Genomic DNA, 21,561 nt, shown 5'->3' with positions numbered 1-21,561 from the left:
AAACAAGCACTCAAAGCACATGTTTTATGTGAGAACTCCGCCACCAATTGCCTTTCCAGTGGGCACAGGACAGCCCAATCAGCAAATATGGGGGGGGGAGAATGGGTTTGAACATTGCAACATTATTAAAACTGCTCAAAGTTTTTTTAAAAAAAGTGTGACATGAATTGCAAAGCCTCAAAAGCCCAAAACTATACGGAGGCTTCAAAGCCTATCTAAAATGAAAAACAAGACACCAAATTGAAACTGCCTCGGACAATGTGGAACGTGGGGGTGCCATGCAGAAGCCATTGCAATGGTGGTGAATTCTCATAAATGGCGATTTAAACCATAAGTACAAAAAAGGCCTAGGTCATTCCTTTCTTCCACTTCATAACCGTGTTACAGCTGAGCTATTCATTTTGATCAGATGGCTGAGGGCTTTGAAATGAGTAAAGAAGTGACCACAGGGAACGGGGTTGCTAAATATTGTCCTCATGATTTTGAAGGCTTATTTTCTTCTAGTAGAAGTGCATAACCACATACGATGAACCACTGTGTTTTAAGTCTATGACCCTGGGATCCAATACTTAAAGGTTTCTACCCAAAACAACACTTCGGTGTCTATTAATGTTTTGCATTTGTTAACAATGTTCTAGAAACAACCAAGTTATATCTAATGTTAAAAATATTGATTCTTTCCTTACTTTTGAGATTTTTAGGAAATTGTAAAATGTAACTGTGCAAACATTTGCTTGGATGAAAAATGCCCCCAACTCCAAAAACAGCTAGCTCAAAATTAACAGTAACTTTAACGTATTGGAGCAATTGTTGGTTTCTATGGAGATATGGAAAATCCCTGCAGATTATACTCTTTTTGTTGGAAGTGAACCATAACTTCTCCTTGCTGTGTTAATATTCCTAATTATATTGAGTTTTGGCATCTTTCTGCAAATGCAAACTTCTGGCTCTGTGCTCAGGCTTGAGAAAGCAAACATGGATAAAGGGAAAGCTTTGGTGCTCTCTGAAGCAGCCTGTGGTGTCAGGCTGTTGGGCCACAACAGAAAATCATTCTTAACAAGACTGCAGATCCAGAATCACTCAGAGAAATCAACTCAACACATCCAACCCTCTTCTCTATTTGTTCTATTTCCACTTCTTTTCAATTATTTTTTATTTGCGTTTTCATTCCTTTATTTTTTTAAAAAAACATTTCCTCCTTTTGTGTGGCTTGAGCCCAGTCCATAGGAAAAAAAGGAAGTTTTGGTGTGGTGGATGCTATGATGAAAGGGCCTCTTGTCACTCAAATCCATGGTTGCTTTTAACAAAATAGAGAAAATGCCTCCTGCAAAACTCTCCATAATAGCCTTCTGAATTCCGCGTAGAGTTGTCTGCCTTTGGATACAATATTGACTTATCTGGATTAAAGCATCCAGTAATCTTTTCCTGGTATGTTCTCTCCCCCCACCCCCCATTGTCATCTATATGTTAATTTGAAAGATGAGATGCACACATTTTGCAAAAAAGAAGATCCTGACTCCCATTGTCTCTACTGCAATGCAGGTTCCTTTTTTACTTACTATAATAAAAATGATTTATAGAGAGCACTAAGCCACTATTAATGACCATGATTCTACTTCCGCAGCTCCTGACTTAACAATGCATGGAGTTCAGCCATTTTCACATAAGTGAACAGAATAATTGGGAAGGAATGCTGTTATAAACAGCTTCGAGATATATAGCAACTTTTCAGAAATTCAGGCAACCTGGATCAATTTAAACTGAAGGGGTGCAAGCTGTTACTTTCACTTTTGCAGCAGAAATGTGGAAGAGGTTTGGATGTTTAAAGCACTCAGGAAGAGAAGATGCTTGGGTGACTTGTGCTTCCTTTATCTATTCTCCTTTAGAATGTTCAAAACCAAAACTTCATGTTTCCTCCTGTGAATAAGAGGTGTATTTACAAATGTAGAGATGTCAAATGAGCCTCCAGCATGAGATCCAGCTTTGGGTTTTCTAAACATGGCACAAGAAAGCATAGCTCACTATACTGATAGTTCCTCTCCTGCTGCATGCGTAGAATGTGCACAGCACTCTGAGGGTCTAATTAGATGATGCATTAACCACAGTTTGGGTTGGGGGAACCCCTAAGACAACTCATGTTTAATATATGACTCATTGCTCACATTTAAAATAGTGTGTGTGGGGAGGAGAATGGTTCCGAATCCTGAGCATGCATGGAGGCAGGATGAACATCATCATTTCCAGCAGTAAGGCAAATAGCACCCCCCAGCCCATTTCTGCCACCAAAAGCTGCATGGGGTGATGGTGCTCCACTTGCTCAGGAGCCAAATTCCCCTTCCCCCCTTTTTAAAGGTGAGCATTAGGTCACGTATTAAACATGTTGATTTCCTTCAACAAAATTTATGTTTAATGGACACCTTTGGTTGGCTGAGGGTGGAATTCTAAAAGACATGTTTTTTACCAGCCTCTGCCTTTCTTATGGAACAATATGTTCCAGAGACTTTAGTTTAGTTTGTTTTAATTTATGTGGATTTTATTTGAAACCGTTTATCTTGGATTATAAACTGACATGAATATCTTGTGATAGAAAAGTTAGTATAAATGTTTTAAAATAAAGCCAAATACATCAGGCAAGATTCTGCCTGCCTGCACTTAGCTAATGGAGAAGATTGGCAGCAGGAATGCCCTGTTTTGCAGTGGAATGCTGAGCATCAAAAGGAAGGATTTGTATTCCCCCCCCCTCATTGTGAGAACAAAACTATAAAGCTATGTAGTTCTGTGTTCCCTGGAGAACGCTTTGATCAGCAGATAAATGTTTACTGGTGGTCCTCAGCCCTAAGGAAGCCCACCTCGCTTCAACCAGGGCCAGGGCCTTTTCAGTCCTGGCCCCAGCCTGGTGGAACTCTCTGTCAATGGAGACCTGGGACCAGCGGGACATATTATCGTTCTGCCAGGCCTGTAAGACAGAGCTGTTCTGCCAGGCGTTCGGTGGTTGAAGGGGGCGGTGCCATGTTGGCCTCCCACCTTTGGGGGGGGGGTTCTCCCCACCATTGCACCTTAATGTATCTGGTGAATTTATTTCATTATTGTTTATTGTTTGTTGATTTTAGAATTGTTGTTTTCTTGTTTTTATCGATTTTAACTTGTTCACCACCCAGAGCCCCTGAGGATGGGCGGTTTATAAATTGAAATATAATCATAATAATACAAAGCACAAGGGGAAATAGCAGCAACAGGCAACAGCAGAATGCAAAGGTAATGATATTGTCACTTCAGAAAAAAGTGAACATGAAGCAGTATTTTAAAGTATAGTCAAATACATCAGGCAAGATTCTAACATGAAAGGATAGAGTGACGTGTATCAGGAGCTTTCCATAGGATTGTATATTTTATCACAATATGGTGAATCTAGTATAATCCTGTATGTTGACTTTTCTTATATATGATACTGGCTATTTTTGCATGAGCGAATTTTGCTGCTTTTGGCCCCATAGCTCTTTGAGTTTTCTTCTAGATTCTGGAGACTTAACTCCCCCTTCGGATTTCAATGTAGTGTTTCAAGGGTTTCTTCCAAAGAGGTATTGGGGGGGGGGTGAGGATCAATCAGTCCACATATACAAATGACCTCTGTGTTCCAACTGTCTGGGGGTGGGGATGAGGAGTGGAATGTTGTGAGTCCCAGTCAGCCTGCATATGCAAATGACCTTGAAAGGCTGGCCCAATTAGGGAAGAGTGGCCGAGCTGGCAGAGGGCAGGGGAGCAAGCAGCCACACAGGGAAGAGGTATCCCTTTAGGAAAACACATTTTCCCCCTTTTTACCCCTTAGGGGTGAATTTTTTAAAATCTCTTCTTAGTGGGTGTTTACATCATCAAAGGGATGTTGTCTCCAAATTTCATGTTTCTAGGTCCGGGGATTTGGGCTGGGCGTTGATGAGGACACTTGTTTTTATAGAGAGAGATTATAAACTGACATGAATATCTTGTGATAGAAAAGTTGGTATAAATGTTTTAATGTTGCTTCACTGCACTGGCTGGAGTTCCCCACTGCCACACCCCTGCCCACAGACATTCACCTTCAATGGGTCTGTTGTATGTGTGTGTTATTGTGCTTGAGGAAAAACTCCATGGATCAATGGTTTAGACTAGAAGGGGGACTAATGGTTGATGTGGTTTTTGGTCAAACACAAAAACAGCAGCCCCAGACCCTTGTTTCTCCACCTCCCAAAAAGAACAGCATGTATAAGCACATGTGAAGCCAACATGCATGCAACAGGCTGAAATTCATGAAAATGGGAAAAACCAAATGGATCAATTTTGAGCTGGCACTGGCATATATGCAACAAACTAGTAATGGAACACAATTATTCTGGAACTCCCAGAACCAAAAAGGAAACCAAAATTTTCTTAGTGCATATCCCTATCCTGGACTTTCTCCAGAAGTGATGTATTGCTATCTCCATGTCCAAACACTCCCCCTGACTCACACCAGTTGCAAGATTGTGCCTGGCAACCTTACCATGATGAGTCCTCCTGCAAAGGTTAAAATAGGCTTGGGAAGGATCCTGCCTCTTCCTGACGGAAACCAAAGCTTGAAGGCTGGCAATATTGTGGTGGCTGCCTAGCAAACCCCACAATGATCACTATACAGGTTTCACTTCTATTTATTGCTACTGGGTGTGGGGGGAGGTTAATCCTCCATTTGTTTAAAGATTTCATATTTTTCTGCAAACGTGGGGCTAGAGCATTCTGGAGAACCTGTCTGGTGTAGTGGTTAAGAGTGGTGGGACTTTAATCTGGAGAACTGGGTTTGATTCCCCACTCCACTTGAAGCCAACTGGGTGACCTTGGGTCAGTCACAGCTTTCTGGAGCTGTCTCAGCTCCACCCACCTCACAGGGTGGGGATAATAATAACATACTTTGTAAACCGCTCTGAGTGGGTGATAAATTGGTATAAAAATTGAATGTTGTTATTATTATCAATTGACATTTCTGAAGACTTTTATTGTATTGCATGTGTATCTTGGTTTTAATTGTTTGAATGATGTGTTTTGTGTGGTTTTAATGGTTTTTAAGATGTGTTTTTATTATGCATATATGTTTATTATGTATGTCTTTAATTTGTTAATCACCTTGATGGCCTTGATGAGGGAAGAAAGGTGAGGTATACCCCAGAATGTTTTAGCCAGGATGTTGACTGGAAGAAGCTCATGGGGAACATGACAGTCCAGTTTTGGCTCATCTACACTCATTCCTTATCTATTTGCGGGCACAATTCAGTATGGTGGTGCTGACATTTAAAGCTGTATATGGTTTGAGAATAAGGCCCTTTTCACACTTGGACTTTAAAGCGTTTCAGTATCTGTTCTGCTTCCCACGTTTGCAGGAGTTTCACACTTGCAAGGTAGTCAGGGGACACAGTACCGATGTTTGTTCATGGTATCCCCAATTCCACCTCCCCCCCCCGCCCCCCCGCAGACATAGTGTGATGTTATTTTGAAGCTGCTGCTGAGTTGTGTCTGGCTCAATTAATGTCAGTGTGAGCTCTATACTCCTTTTCTATGTCTCCTCCCTCTACTTTTCCCTGGGAGCTGATTGGTCTGTGTGGAATTAACCACTCCCACCAACCTCAGCTCGCTGAATTCTTTTTCAGTCATTTTTATCAGTAAAATGATGTAAGGGTCATAAGGCTGCTTCTCCATTGGCTTCCTTCCTCTCAGGTATGCCATGCACTCTCTCTCTCTTTTTTCAAAGCCAGGAACTATTCCTAATGTTGCTGCTCATTCCCTGCTGGCTTTAAAAGCCAGAAAAGAGTTAAATGGCTGCTTTCCCCTTCCTCCCTCTAGAGTATGTGCAAACTTTCTCTCCGTTTTTCTAAAGCCAAGAATTATTTGTAATGTTGCTGTGTTGAAATGTTACTGCTTATTCCCTCCAGGCTTTAAAAGCCAGAAAAGAGTTAAATGGCTGCTTTCCCCTTCCTCCCTCTAGAGTATGTGCAAACTTTCTCCCCATTTTTCTAAAGCCAAGAATTATTTGTAATGTTGCTGTGTTGAATGTTACTGCTTATTCCCTCCAGGCTTTAAAAGCTAGAAAAGGGTTAAATGGCTGCTTTCTCCTTCCTCTCTCAGTGGAATGAGCACACTCATAGTACCTTACTGCTGGAAATGATGATGTGACACACATTATTGGTCTGACGCACTAATCAGTTCTCAAGGTATTCACAAGATTGCAATCTTTTTTCACACAGGCAATTTTTGTCACTTTTGATCCATATACCTTTGAAAGAGAACCTTTGAAATGCCACATTGAAATCTGAAGGGGGAGTTAAGTGTCCAGAAACTGGAAGAAAATCCAAAGAGGTATAGGACCCAAAGCAGCAAAATCTGCCCATGCAAAAATAGCCAGTATCATATATAAGGAAGGTCAACATACAGGATTATACTATAGATTCACCATATATGACGATAATATGTCCCACTGCTCCCGGGTCTCCATTGACAGAGAGTTCCACCAGGCTGGGGCCAGGACTGAAAAGGCCCTGGCCCTGGTTGAAGCGAGGTGGGCTTCCTTATGGCTGAGGACCACCAGTAAACATTTATCCGCTGATTGAAGCGGTCTCTGGGGACACACAGAACTACATAGCTTTGTAGTTTTGTTCTCACAATGGGGGGGGGGAATACAAATCCTTCCTTTTGATGCTCAGCATTCCACTGCAAAATGAGGCATTCCTGCTGCCAATCCTCTCCATTAGCTAAGTGCAGGCAGGCTAAGTGCAGAATGACTGTCTGAATTCCTTCCGCACCCAAAAAGGCCCATGTTCCCCCATTAAGTTTTTATTTCGCTGTGGGAGCAAACAGGATTGTTTTTGAAAGGGTGGAATAAGTACACATTTGCTGTTTCAGACTCAGAAAAACAGAGAGTCCCAAAAAACTATGGAGGCAATCCTAAGCAGGTGAGGACTTGATTGGCTGGGAGGGAGAAAATGTCATGGCAGTTTAAACCATAAGTGTGAAAAGGGCCCATCATATCTTAAGAAGTTGGTGTATTCCCTTATGAACCCATGCAACCACCACTGTTATTTAACATTTTGTTTAGCTTTTTGGGTTACAGACTTTGATATTACCATACACAAGTCTTTTTTTTCCCATCCGTCTTGATTATCTAGCTTTTGCTCGGTTGAAATTTTTTTTTCCTCTCTTGATTTTACATTGATAGTATACACAAGAAGTAATTATATAGCACTGTAGACGGTTTTACACTACATATTCTTAAATATGAAGATTCTTGTGTAAGGCAATCTAATTTCTAAAAAAAAGAAAATATTTAATGACAATTTTTACAGGTTTTCCTGAAATTACCATTGTTTCTATTGAAAAAATGGGAAAGGGTCCTTAAAATAGGGAAATACCTATGACACCCACCATTTTTTTTTGTAGTCCATTGCATCTTTAACTACATGGCCATCACTGTGTATTAGGCCTTGAAAATCTTATTACTAAGAATGACTTTGTTTGTTACATTCCTCTTGTAAATTATATTAACCTGGAACAGATCATCCTGGGTCACCTAGTGAGCATTGTGGATCAACTAGGTAACTGAAGTCCTAAAAAATGAGGGTCTAAGATTACAGCCTTATTAGTCTAACAGTTAATCCAGCCTTGCTCACAGTGCATTTCTTCTGTCTTGACAGACTTTTGGCAAGAACTGCAGAAATATTTGGATTGTATGCTATTCATTCTTGGCCTTTCAATCAATTGGTCTCTTGTGGTCAGAAGGAAAAATATTGCAATTTTCACATAGTAACATTTAGCTCACTGCACGTGGGTAAACCATAAACACAGCACTGGCATCCCAGTCCTATTGATTTACTTGAATAGGTGCCTGCAATGCAGAGATAATATCCCAGCAGTATCAGTGCAAACTCATAGTATCATATTTATTTTCTGAAGCAGCAAGTGTGCACTATTTTTTTTTTAAAATCATCCCTGCCCAAGTACAGAAAACAGAAGTTATTATAGTAATTATTACAGCATTTGTCACAGAATTGGGAAAGTGTTTATTAATCCTTGTAGATAAATTTTAGTTAACAAACTCTGAGCAATTTATAGCTACAAAGGAAACAAGAATGAGGTCTTTTAAAATGTACTTATCTGCTTTTCTTGATATAGTAAAAGTTAAATCAGATAAGGAGATTTTTGTGATCTTTTCTCACAGCTAATTTTCATTATCTGTCAACATGGCAACAGGCTACACTACAAAATATTTAAATGTGATAGTCTCATTCTATTAATTGCATTAATTTATACTGTGTAATCCACCTTGAGTGTCTATGAGAAAGACAGACTATAGCTTTAATAAATGTGTAGTTGTGTTGAATGCATATCAGTAGTTCAGGTTAATAGAACCTATCTCCAGACTATAGAGATCATTACCCCTGGAGAAAATGGCTGCTTTGGAGGGTGGAATGCAGGGATTTTTTTCAGTGGGAATGTGGTGGAATGGAGTTCCGGCCCCTATTGAAAATGGTCACATGGCCGGAGGCCCCGCCCCCTGATCTCCAGTTAGAGGGGAGTTTAGATTGGGCCACCGGCCATGTGACCTTTTTCGCCGAGGGTGATTTAAACTTTAAAAAACTTCCCCCTTGTTCCAGCTGACCCAAAGTGACGCCATTGTGCGGTCCTGAGTTCCACCACCTCTTTTCCCAGAAAAAAAAGCCCTGGTGGAATGTATACCTTACTGAAATACCTCCCCAAACCTCTGTCCCCAAGCTTCATCCACACATCTCCAGGAATTTCCTAACTTGGAGCTAGCAACCCTTATAGGGTTGCCAACTCTGGGTTGTGAAATTCCTGGAAATTTTGGGAGTGGAGGCTGAGGAAGGCAAAGAAACATCAGTGAGGTATAATGGCATAGAGTACACCCTGCTTAGTAGCCATTTTATCCAAGGGAACTGCTCTCTGTCATCTGGCGAGCAGTTGTATTTCAGGAGATTTTCAAGTCCCACCTGGAGGTTGGCAGCCCCACTGTTCTCAAAAGCTGAACTACCTCCTATTTATGAACAATAATCCATGTACATATAGGGATTAATAAAATAACAATAGCTAGCTGTTTAGAATTAAAAAGTAACCTTTGACCATAGAATATAAGAAATACCATGCTGGTTCAGATTGAAGGTTCATCTAGTCCAACATGCTGTCTCTAACTGGCAATGGACAACTTCCACATGACTCAGTTCATAATTGCCTTGCCAATCATGAGCAGGATCTGAGAATGCTTTTAAAAAGTTTTTCCTCAGAAGGTCTAAATTGGCTAACATTGTTGCACAAGTGTATTCTTGTATGGCCACTTCCAAATTGTAGTGAAGGGGCAGAGGAAGGCAATACATTCCATGAATCACCATGGTGCCTTATCTCATATATTTCATTATTTACCAGCATGGGTTTCTTTATGCAGGAGGAGGAGGCCATAACAGCAGCTCCAATAATATTATCATAACAGTTTATTTATTTATTTACATTATTTATAGTCTGCCCTTCTCACTGAGACTCAAGATGAATTACACAGTATGAGTCAGCATGATTATTTTCATAGATGATGTAATAGGGTATATAAATGCAAATTTGCAAAGTATTAAAACCAGCAGAAATCCAATACAAACCTGAAGAAAATCTGAAACAGAGCACAAGCAATTCTAAGCCTGACATATTAAACAACAGAAACTACCCAGTAGGATTACACTTACAGCAAGATGATGCAATATGGCAAAAGATGGCAAAATTGGCAATACAATCTGAGCAGAAGTTGCATCATTCCAAAATAGTAAGCAAAAGGAGTCCTCAGAATAAACAGAGCCTGTTGCAACGACTAAGTTATTTCAATCAATACACATCCAGTCCAATTCCTCATTTAGGCCATGTGGCACCAGAGTGTTCAATGTAAAAATCCAGGTGGGGGAGCTTTAAAGGGGTGAACCACTTCGCCTGGCCAGGCTGGGTCCCAGCCATACGATGGATGGTTCGTACCTGGGGCAGCGGGTGTCTCGCCCAGAAAGGTCAGGGCAGAGGTCCAGGAGTGACCCCAGGGCCTGACCTGTACTGCTAGTTAGGCCCTTGCTGTAGTTGGTGTTTGGATGTTATAATTTTAATAAAGCAGCCCATTTTAGAACCCAAATACTGTGTCTGCCTTTCATTCCAACTGAGGTGGCAAAGTTATTTCAATCAATACACATCCAGTCCAATTCCTCATTTAGGCCATGTGGCACCAGAGTGTTACCCATTCACCCAATACCTGAATAAATTGTTCTTGTGTCCTGTTGGTGTTGCTCAGTGTTTGGCCAGACATGTTGTAATTCCAACAAATACATTGTGTGGAGGGCAAATTTTAACCACTGAGAAAAGCCTCACGACCCAAACGCACTTGGTTTTGGTATACATGTATTTTATGCCATGAATTACTATACCTGGTTGGGGGAATGATTTCTGTTAAAGTGTGACATCCCATGAGTATAAATGTAATTATTTAAAAAAATATATACTAGAGGAACAATTAATCTGTTACGGTGTGTACATTTAATAATTTAATTTAATTTAATTTAATTTAATTTATTATATTTATATTCCGCCCTCCCCGCTTTCGCAGGCTCAGGGCGGATAACAAATACAAACATGTTTAAAAACATTTAAAAACATTAAATAATACATTTAAAAACATTTACAATATACAATGTTTATATTGAAAAACCTCAGAGTTTTACTTGATATCAAAATAAGCTGTCAATCCTGTTTTGGCTGTATAGGACTGTTCTGATAAAATAATTTTGTTTTGTTTACTACAAAGTCCTTGTCAATCATCTGCAGCTACAAAAAACAGAAAGGCGTCTGAAAAGGATAAGTCCACTCCAGCTCTATAGAAGACGCAGAATCAGAGGTGAGGTAGCCAAGTTTGCAGAAGATACTGTTTTATTTAACATGTTGATTCCAGAGGGAGCCCAAATCAAGTGACTGAGAAACAGAACTGTAGACGAGATTTGACACATGTCAGAGTAAAGTGACTATTTCACTTTTTTTCTTTAAGAAGATACCACCATCAGTACACCAAAAGAAAAACTGTACACAGATCTTATAATAGCACTTCAACAGCTCTGTTCAAATGGGAAAACCCACTTCTGCAGAGGTAATCAGGACTGATAAATGGGCAGGGGAGGTATGAGTAACCTTTTGTTTCAATTTTCCCATTCCAAATCAAGCCTACACTTCAAAATCTAGTAACTAGGATTGAGAGACTTCTCCTTTTATTTCTTTTTACTTCTGATCCATCCTCTTAAAAGAGCTTTGCCCATTTGAGAAGGGCAGCCAAGGTAATGCTCTATGTTAGCTAGATACAAATACAGTTTTGCCCTAAGTTAGGATGTTTTTGTGTCATTTGTTCAACTCTTTAATTGCCAGAGGATTGCCTTTTTAAGAGAGGAGTTATATAAATCATTTCATAGTTTCAGACCCCAGGTTTGTGGTTAGTGGGAATGTGTCCACGTACTTTCAGGATAGTCAAAAGCTATTCACAGATGAACACAAATATTCAATATATTACAGCTACAATAATATATTTTTATGAGCATTTTCTTGCTCATTTTCTTTATCATCTTCTCATCTTTCCCTTCTACACTATTAAAGTTAATGGAAATACATCCATTTCAGAAATGCAGCTTTGAAGTTCCTTGGAAAAAAGCAAACAAAAATAATATACATCAATAGTTCTTTGTAGAAAGAGAAAATAATTGGTAGTGATTCTTCCTGATTGTCCATAGCACAATCACTGTGGTGTCTTTTGAAGGGGAAATTAAGCAATCCATGATAACTTTTGGATGTAAACATATGTGTCACCTGCTACACTCTGAAAGCCCAGATATAAATGCTTTAGTCAAGGCTATAAAGCTAGGACTTTATAGGCAGCCTCTAAATGCTCCTTTCTATGAGACAACATGAACATCCATCAAACATAATACTATGCAGCATAGAACATTGGCAATGTTGTCCCAGAAAATCCATTTTAGCCCTATGACTCTATAATTTCTTCAAAAGCTGGTACTAGGCATACTTACTTGTGGGATTTGTTAACAACAGTAGTGTCTTATATAGTAGCACTGACTTAACCTGCTTGCAGAGAAATGAAAGTTTTTTTTCACCCCTAGGAAAATTCAGTGGCAAATAGATGAATACATTTCTAGATTAAATAGGCATAGGGCCAAACCAGGCATCCATGGATCCCCCATGTGGGGGGCTGTTTCAGCATCTGAAAAAGTATGTGTTTGAGGAACTAGTTTGCCTGATCCTACCACACCCTTGGCCCAATCAGGATCAGGCTCTCATGACATTTTTAAATGGCCAAGTTATTCTTTAAAATGGTGCCAGCGTCTATTGGTCAGACCCGTGGATGCCATAGCTAAACATGGGCACAAACAGCATTACGAACGGAAAAAACCCACGAACAGCCCATTCGTTTGGTTGTTGTGGGTTTTCCGGGCTGTATTGCCGTGGTCTTGGCATTGTAGTTCCTGACGTTTCGCCAGCAGCTGTGGCTGGCATCTTCAGAGGTGTAGCACCAAAAGACAGAGATCTCTCAGTGAGATCAAAAGATCTCTGTCTTTTGGTGCTACACCTCTGAAGATGCCAGCCACAGCTGCTGGCGAAACGTCAGGAACTACAATGCCAAGACCACGGCAATACAGCCCGGAAAACCCACAACAACCATCGTTCTCCGGCCGTGAAAGCCTTCGACAGCCCATTCGTTTGTTCGCGAACAAGCCATTCGTGAGGCCCATTCTAAACGAACAAGTGGTCGTTGCAAGCCTCGTTCATTGCCTTCGTCAGCTGTTCATCAAGCCAGACAGTCTGGCACCTGCAATCAGTTCCCTTGGCAACCAGAGGCAGGAACTGAACTCCTTCTGGCTTTCCTTCTGGCTTTAACCCTTCAAAGTACTTCCAGCAGAGAGGTCCAATTTTGCCACTGTGAAGAGAAAATGAAAGCAAAGGGATGGATCATGCCTTTCCTGGGGTGCAATCTCTCTGAAACTTCAGAGGACAGTGAGGGCTATGTCCTCTGCAAATTTGGTGGGTCATTGGGAAGGTCAGTTTGTGGGGTGTTTAAAGGGCCCTGCCCCTTGTACGTGGCAGGAAAGGGCCCTTTAAACTATCAGCTGGACAGTGGCCGGGGGGGGGAATCCCCCTGCCACCTGCCAGCTGATAGTTTAAAGGGATCTTTAAAGGGCCATGAACAACAAATGAACATATTTGTGAACAGAGTCATGTTTGTTACTGTTCATTGTTTGTTGTTTGTGGATGGCAACGAAGAATGAACAGCTTGTGCAGGGTTTTTTTTCCGTTCATGCCCATGTCTAGCCATAACATCCAGATTGGCAGACTGGAGTAAGTCTGCATAGGATTGCACTGTTAAAGTTGCTTTAGACATATCAAAGAATAAGCAAGGTGTTTTGTCTCCCCCATGCTTCCAGGTCTCATCTCCATGCAGTAGAAAATTGAGAGGAACTAAATCTTCTCATGGGTGTGTGGGTATTATGTATATCTTTCCTTTGAATAAAAATTGAAAGTGTAAGAAGAAGAAATTTAATAAAGATTTACCAGTATTGCTCCAATGTGACTTAAACCTATATGTAAATATTGAAATGGTCCAAATCCAAAAAGAATCATTTCCAGCACTTAGGAACATTCACGAACCTTCTGATCTGACAGTTCTTCTGGTGCTTCTCTGTCTGGGAGTGCAAGAAGGAGAGAGAGTTGCTCACTAAATATACACCAAAAGAGAACATAGTTCAACTGCAATGGTTACCACATCTTCCTGTGAATCAAGACTGTCCCAGTGGGTCATCTGTGCACAGCATTTCCACATTCTGACAATCAATACACCATCTCACTGGCTCTGCATAGTTTTCTAATTCTACCTAAGCATCAGTTGAGCATTTGCATGAGCTATTTCAATCTTTGTAGATATACTGGTAAATGTCTCTTGTATTTTTTGATGTCTTAATCACCACTAAGTATAAATAATAGATTTGAGTATAGAAATAGAATAGCTTCCTTAAGGCAGTGAGACCCATTATTACCAGGAGGGCTGTAACTGTGCCTGTGAGAGTTCATGCACTAGGAGCTATTATTATAACAGCTATTTGCTTGGTAGGCCATATTTTCTTGTAGACAAGGAAGACAACGAACCTGTCGCACCAGTTAACTTTGCTGGTTTATTCCCCAAACTACATCAATATATTTGCAACCTTCTGGACCATTTTTTGTGCCATTAATAGTAGGTCTGGGGTTTTTTGCGGCTTTTCCCTGGGTTTTCTGGGACACTTTCCCTCCAACTTTTTTAAAAAGCCATTTTCCAGTTGATGCTTTCCCCTGTGTATAATCTGTATGCCAGCTTTTAGTGTTCTGTCCTCTTCTTCCCCCTCTCCCACTCTCTGCCAGCCCATTTCATTGTGATTAGTCACCCTCATGTATCCAGCCACTTTCTCCCCCTTCTTTCCACCCATTCACCTCCTCTCTTCCCTCTCCCCCTCTTCTTTTTTCTTTTTACATTTTTTCCCCTAAATTCAGCATTGGATCGATGCATTGATGGTTTGCAAGCATGCAGGAGGTACAGGATTCCCCATTGCTTTCATTTTTCTGTGTTTGTAGGGGTTGGGATATTCTATAGGGGGAAGAGCAGATCCCAAATAAGCCAATCACATAAAGAAAGAGGGGGAGGAGAGGGGGAAATTCCAGGAATAGTGATTCTTCCAGCATTCCAGCAATGCATCTATTTAGCATGTGCAAAAAGAAAAAAAAATATTTTTCAAAGATCCAGCACTGTGACATCAATGATGACAGCACCAGTGCACTTCACTCCTGGTTTATTTGAGTACAGAGTGGAATAACTAAACTGACACCACACCACCATTACATGGAAGAGGTGTGGAGAGAATGTGGCAAGTCAATTGCATTGGTTTTGGGGAAGAAGAACTCTTTAAACTGTTTGAGGACGAGGCGGGCGAGTGATCCATAGAGGAATGGTTGAGGTTTGACGAAACATCCATCCCGTCCCCATCCCAAACTCCCGGTGCTGTCCATGCCTGCAGTTCACCCCTCACCCTGTCTTCCATTGCCAGCTCTGCAGCACAGCCAGTAACCTTTCGTCCTCCCTCCCCTGGAACAGTTAGTGATCCACGGCTCATGCTCTCTGTATGGAGGCACTTTCGGGCCCTTCCGAATGACCCCTTTGTGGTACGGTGCTGTGTCTGTGATGGCCTGGTGCACAGGGGCAATGACCTGAAGCACCTGCCATTGAAGGGCCTGTCTAGGCCCTGAAGACGCGCCACCCGAGCCTGTGGTCTCCATCCTCAGCCAGCGAAACATCCGGCAGGGGGAGACAGAGGGCTATCAGCTCCTCTGAGCCAGGATCAGTGGGAGGGTCACCAGAATCCACCCCAAGCAAGCCTTGCCACAAGGGTGCTCCTGGTGGGAGCGGAAAGGTCAGGCAGGCTGCCCTGGGGAAGGTTGTTCCATCAGGGCCGGGGATAGTGCCATTGAAAAGGGTGAGGTCAAGGGCTCAGGAGGCGGGTTTTTGTGTCGTGGCAGAGATGATTGCCCTTCAAGGATTCCCCCTATCTGTTGTGGAGGGTGTGGGCTTCCAAAGGCTACTTCAGCACTTTGCCCCATGGTTCTCTATGCCATCATGGCGCACTGTTGGGTGTCGAGTCTTGCCTGCTCTCTACCAGTCTATGTGACACATGGTGCTCAGGGAGCTGTCAGCTGCCAAAAGCTGTACAGTTCACTTCATGGCCGAGCTCTGGAGCGGCTGCCATCATGGCTACCTTTGTAGCCATGATGGCTCTACTTTGAGCTCTACTTTGTTTATTTCATTTGTGAGTGAAGGGGCCTCTTACAGATTCTTTATCATGGCTACCTTGGCATCACCACCCACTGGTGGCAACCAGAGGACCTCCACTGCCCCAGGCCAAGAACTGGCACCTGGAAAAAAATGTCATGCCTGACCCCGGGCTACAGGGCAGTTCTTCTCCAGACCTGGGGGATGGACGAGGTCCATACTGGAAAGAACATCACCACCACTGTAAAGGCAGCAATGAGGGAGTGGATGGCGGGGGCGGAAGGGTTTGTCTGTGGCTTCAGGGTGACAGATGCGGGAAGCAACATGTTGGCAGCCCTGAAAGAGGCATCCCTCCTGGGCCTGGTGTGCATGATATACAAGCTGCACCTGGTGATGAGGGACGTGCTCGGGCTGGTGTGGAAGCCAAGGGACAGCTAGGACAAGGGAACATTGTGGATGCACAATGCTGGACAGCTTCTGCCGCATTGCTTCCCACTTCTCCTGCAGCATCAACTCTTCCCGTGAGCTGTTCCAGAGGCAGGGGAGGAGGGAACCCCGAGCACCAACTCTTTCAGGACCTGCCCACCTGCTGGAACTCCACCTATGACATGATATGTTATCTGGTGGAGCAGAAGGACCCTTTGCAGGACATCCTGTCATCCACGGATGTTCTGAGGAGGGGAGAGGAACTGAGCCTCAGCTCCATGGAATGGAGAGTCCTTGCCCAGATGTCCCGGATGCTGAAACCCTTTAAGGAGACCACCGAGTTCTTGTGCTCCTACAAGGCCAGCCTGGGTCAGGTCATCCCCCTGATCCATGGGCTCAACCTGTTCCTAGCCAAGGCTTGAGCATGAGAAAGAGTTGCTCCCCAGGGACTTTGTGAAGAGGAGGCAGGCATGTGGGGCCGAGTGCTTGCATCCTCTGTGCCACGAGGTGCTGTACCAAATAGCATCCCTCTGTGACTCCAAGATCAATCCTCTGACGGAGCAGTCTGTGCAGTCCAACATGGTGGATGTTGGGTTTCTCTTTGTCCTCCTCTCCCTGTCAAGCTCCCCATCCCTCTTTGAACCTTGCCCTCTCTGGAACCACTCCGACCCTACCCAACAACCTCTCCTGACCTGTCCATCCTGTCCTTTCCATGAAGGCAGGATGGTGGGTGATGGCTGCTTCTGCCGCTGACAAGATCGGTGGGTTTCAAAGATGAAGGCTCGCAAATGTTTGTGTGTTTCCCGGTCCTGCTCCACAAGGTGGCCAAGAAGTGGTAACCCTCTGTCCTTCTCTTCCTGACAAGTTCACCATCCCTCTTTGAACCTCTCTATCTCTGGAACACTCCAACCCCTTCAAACGACATCTCCTCTCCCTCCCTTCTTTTCCATGAAAGCAGGAAGGTGGGTGATGTTAGCTGCCATGGCTGAGTACCTCAGTGGGATCATCAGATGAGGCCTCGCTGTTGGGATCTTCCCAACTCCTGGTCCCTCTTTCGACTTCTCCCTTTCTGGAACACTCCAACCCCTCCAAACGACATCTCCTCTCCCTCTTGTCCTTTCCATGAGGAAGGTGGGTGATGTCAGCAGTCAGCGGCCAGACCCCCTGCACCCTAGAGGGGGGTGGCCTGCTGCCACCTCCCCAAGTCCACCAGGTCTGGCGGATGCACTCATCACCCAAGTCCCTGTCTGTGCAGGAAAGTGCAGTGCAGTACTCTGAGACCTGATGGGCAAGCAGATGGGGTATCGCTGGTGAGTGGCCAGACCCCCACCCCTGAGAGGGGAGGCAGCCCACCACCTCCTCCCTGAGCCCACCAGGCCCGGCAGCTGCACTCATCACCCACATTCCTGACTGTGCAGGAAAGTGCAGTGCAGTACTCTGAGGCCTGGCAGTTGGGCACATGGGGGGTATCACTGGTGAGTGGCCAGACCCCCACCCCCAAGAGGGGGGGGGTGGCCCACTGCCACCTCCTCGAGCCCACCAGACCCAGCAGCCACAATTATCACTCACGTCCCTGTCTGTGCAGGAAAGCACAGTGCAGTACTCTGAGACCTGGTGGGCAGGCATATGGGGGGTTCCTCCAGCAAGCGGCCAACCCCCCCACCCCCTAGAGGGGGGTGGCCCACTGCCACTTCCCTGAGCCCACCAGGCTCAGTGGCCACACTCATCACCCACGTCCCTGTCTGTTCAGGAAAGTGCAGTGCAGTACTCTGATGCCTAGTGGGCTGGCACATGGGGGTGCTACTGCTGAGCAGCTGAATCCCCTGCCCCCTAGAGGGGATGCAGCCCACCTTCGATTCCTCCACTTGTAAATGGGTCCAAAGTCAACTGATGGCTCCAATTGTATTGAATGGGTGTTTCCCAGGGGTGTCAGATTTTGGAATGTATAACTCCAAGATCCGTATTGCAATCTTGATCAAACTTGAGTGATGGCTGGAGGGGAGCCTTCTGAACACTCCCTGTGAATATGGGCTCTCAAAGTCCAACAGGGGCCATTCTGGCCCCATGAACACCGAACACCGAACATGTTCGTTACTGTTCATCTGTTCGTGTTCGTCGATGGCAGTGAACTACTAACAGCGTGTTCATTTTTTTTTCCTGTTTGTGCCCATGTCTAGTTGCAACATAGATAATGGGTAGTACCTAAAAAGATTCACGAGAACCATGAGTTATGCAGTCTGCTGAAATACCTTGAATTCCATCTGCTCTCACAATGATTAGGCATAGAATGGGGAAAATGCAATGAAAATGAGAAAGGAAGGGAAGAAATAGACAGAAGAATAGAGATCAAAGTGTATTCCAGACTGTCACCTCTATCTGGCTTTTCCTTCCCTCCAGGGCACCTCCATTCAGAGTATGATCAGAATGACTGTTCCACATGGCAGGATTTGATGTGGAACTTGCCTGTGTGTACGCATGTCCTGTCTTCCATTACAGACTGTTGAGTTTGTGCCATTTTTCCTGGGGTTTGTTTTTGGTCCTTGTGCTGTTGTGCTGGTTGTGCTGGGGCTTTCTATCAAAAACAATACATTTGTGTATGCAGTTACAACCCCCAAAGTCCCCCCAGCAAATTATATCTTGCATATGTGTGTGGGCTTTAATTGGCTTTCCTGCGTTTGTCTGGTTGTTTTGATTGGCTGTGCCATCCTTCCTTCTGTTTTTGAATTATGGACTGTAGCTGAAGAATTTAGCATATCTATGAGCTTGGCTGATTGCAGGGATGGGGGAATGTTGCTTTGGAATGTTACTGTTGAGGTTCTTCAAAGCACCCTTAGAATGTTTGGTTGTCCCATTCTGATAATCAATAAAGAATTTTGCTGTGTTTGTATTATTACTGTACTGAATTTCACGTGTGTGACAGGGTGGATGAGGGGCTAATGGTTAATATTGAGTCAAATGCTGCTTCAGAATCACCTAACCACCAGTAAATAATTATTAATGCCAAGAAATGCTTTTGTAGCTCTGTTCTGTTAAGTGAATTATTAATAATATACTTTTGAATAGATACACTGCTTTTTTGTTTTTTAAAAGGTGCCAGTACTCAGTACTGCTGAGATCTGCCAGAAAAAAAATCCCTGAACAGATCAGTTATTGGGCTGAGCCATTGCTGTAGGATGTGCCTTTTGTTGGTTTCTGTGGTTTCTGTGGAGAGCATGCTGGGCAGGATGGGGGCAAGGGTGATGAGAAGCACGCTGAAGCTTCTACTTATCGCAGATTGAAAAAAAGGCAATGTTTTCCCTTTTCTCTCCAGGAGACCCCTTGTCCTTCCACAGACTTGCTTTTCTCTTTAGATTCTGTGATGAAAAGGAACCTAGCACTCAGTGCCCACAGAGCTTGAAAATGGTGCCCAGGCACGGAGCTTGGTTGTGCTCTTACAAGAAATGTTCCTTGTGGCAGCAAGGAGAGGCTGCAAGGCTGCCTGCTTATTTCTAATGTTCTGATTGTCCACTGCTGTCATTTAGCACATGTGTGGTATACTATTCACATGGAATTTTTTTAGAAGGTGCAAAATGAAGAGGTGGGCAAATCCAAAAGAAATGGCACAGTCACTACAGAAAAGGAAAGGAAGGGAGGGAGGGAGGGGAGGGGAGGGAGGAAAAGGAAAAAGAAAAGACAAATCAAGCCATTTCTGGAAAAAAATGCTTGAGGAAAAACTTGTTTCAGAAAGAGTGGGGAAAAACAGAGAAAAGCTGGGATATCAAAGGATTGTTAACTAATCTGTGCAGAAGTGATAAAAATGGTAACAAAGGGGAATGAAAGTAGAACATTAAGACTGTTTGGAAGATGTTGAAAGGATGATTAAATAAAATTACTTACTTATGTAGTATGTTTTTATTCTGCATTTCTCTTCAAAGGGACCCAAAGTGCCTTACTAACAATATACTGCCAGCAGCGTTCCCACAAACATGCGCTCATGGGCTCTGGCACACAAAATTTTAGCAGCCAGCGCACGATGGGAGAGGCCCAGCGCACAAGCCTGCGCGGGAAGCACATGCTGGTGCTTCCCGCGCGGCTCCTTTGCTGGCTGGGGAGGCAGAGAAGGTGGCTGCCCGCACAGCTCCTTTGCTGGCAGCGCCAGCGGGAGGCGGAGAAGCACACGCTGCGTGGTTTCTTTGCCGGCTGGGGAGGTGGAGAAGCAAGTGCTGGTGCTTCCCTGCGGCTCCTTTGCTGGTGGCGCGGGCGGGAACCGGAGAAGCACACGCTGGTCCTGCCCTTGCAGCTCCTTTGCCAGCTGGGGTGGTGAAGACGACGGCAGCCTGCGTGGCTTTTTGCTGGCCGAGAGCTGGAGAAACGCTGCCCACGCTCACCTCGAAGAAGCCTCCTCAGTCATCATCAATCCCAGCGCTGAAAGCTGGAGGCAGAAGCAGCAGTGGGAGCTGGAGAAGACGGCCTCCTAGCAGCTTCTTGATCAATTTGGTGAGGCACCAGCTTCATAGTTTAAATAATGAGAACATAATTTTTTCCAGGACCTGAATGCTACCTTATTAAATTGCACTTAACACTGAAGTGCATGAATGTTCTTGTTTCGGCATCATAAACTAATTTTAAAAAATAGGAAAATATAAGAGATAATAATGAAGATTTTGTAATGTTATAGGTATAAGGATCAGGCTTGGGGGAAAGGCAGGAAGGTTCTTAATGACATTCACAAGTGATTCAATTTTAGGCCTTCCCACAAGCCTCATTCCCATAAACCAGAACTCTAGCTTAGTTCCCACAGAATGTCTTGCTCTTGTGGTAGGGTTGCCAGTTCCAAGTTGAGAAATTCCTGGAGATCTGGGGAGAGAAACCTGGAGAAAGTGGGGTTTGGGGAGGGAAAAGACCCTGGTATAGCATAATACCATAGAGTCCACCCCCCAAAGTAGCCATTTTCTCCAGGTGAACTGATCTCTGTGGCCTGGAGACCAGTTGTAATTCCGGGAGATCTCCAGCCACTACCTGGAGGCTGGCAACTCTAGTCTGTGGTGATTCAATACAAGCCTGTTCTCAAGGCAGAGAAGGGGAAGGCTACAGCAGAAGCCATTGGAATTTTGTTTATGTAGAAAACTATTTAACACATTACACAAAAGTTATGGATAGACTACTGTTTGCAAAATTAAAGCTACAAAAGTTTTTGAAAGTAGTATTCCAACAAATTCATTCGGCTGAAACAAAGCACCAATGATTAGGATGACTTGTTGATACTGCTATCCTAAGCAAAC

Source organism: Eublepharis macularius, chromosome 7 (genome assembly GCF_028583425.1).
Source record: "Eublepharis macularius isolate TG4126 chromosome 7, MPM_Emac_v1.0, whole genome shotgun sequence".
Taxonomy (NCBI): domain Eukaryota; kingdom Metazoa; phylum Chordata; class Lepidosauria; order Squamata; family Eublepharidae; genus Eublepharis; species Eublepharis macularius.
The sequence above is the reverse complement of the archived record's forward strand: the minus strand, read 5'-3'. Positions refer to the sequence as shown.